Source organism: Octopus bimaculoides, chromosome 14, assembly GCF_001194135.2.
Source record: "Octopus bimaculoides isolate UCB-OBI-ISO-001 chromosome 14, ASM119413v2, whole genome shotgun sequence".
NCBI classification, from domain to species: Eukaryota; Metazoa; Mollusca; class Cephalopoda; order Octopoda; family Octopodidae; genus Octopus; species Octopus bimaculoides.
This window is the reverse complement of record NC_068994.1, coordinates 22133991-22134463: the sequence shown is the minus strand read 5'-3', so window position 1 is coordinate 22134463 and position 473 is coordinate 22133991. Positions and strand designations below refer to the sequence as shown.

Genomic DNA, 473 nt, shown 5'->3' with positions numbered 1-473 from the left:
AGTCCTTGCTTCCACACCTGAAACTTCTCCAGTTCTGATAGTGACTCAGCAGCTAGGGCAAGGTCATCAGCATAGAGGAGCTCCCGGGAACAACCTGTCTTGAATTCTTCTGTTATTGCCAGGAGGACTATGATAAATAGGAGGGGGCTGAGGACTGAACCTTGGTGGACCCCTACCTCTACCCAGAATTCTTCACTGTACTCATTGCCAACCCTCACCTTACTGACAGCATCCCTCTACATGGCTTGCACAGCTCTCACTAACCACTCATGTATCCCTAGTTTCCTCACTGACCACCAGATAAGGGATTGGGGGACCCTGTCAAAGGCTTTCTCCATGTCAACGAAAGCCAGGTACAGAGGTTTATCTTTGACTAGGTATTTCTCCTGCAGCTGTCTTACCAGAAATATAGCATCAGTGGTGCTTTTTCCTGGAATGAACCCAAACTGCATCTCATCTAAATTGACTCTCTC

General features: G+C 47.8%; 1 protein-coding gene across 1 annotated transcript in view; it reads left to right on the top strand.

Moving 5' to 3' along the window:
- Positions 1–473, top strand: part of LOC106873660 (SH3 and PX domain-containing protein 2A) — a 90525-nt gene that overhangs the window by 3092 nt on the left and 86960 nt on the right. The window lies entirely within an intron of this gene.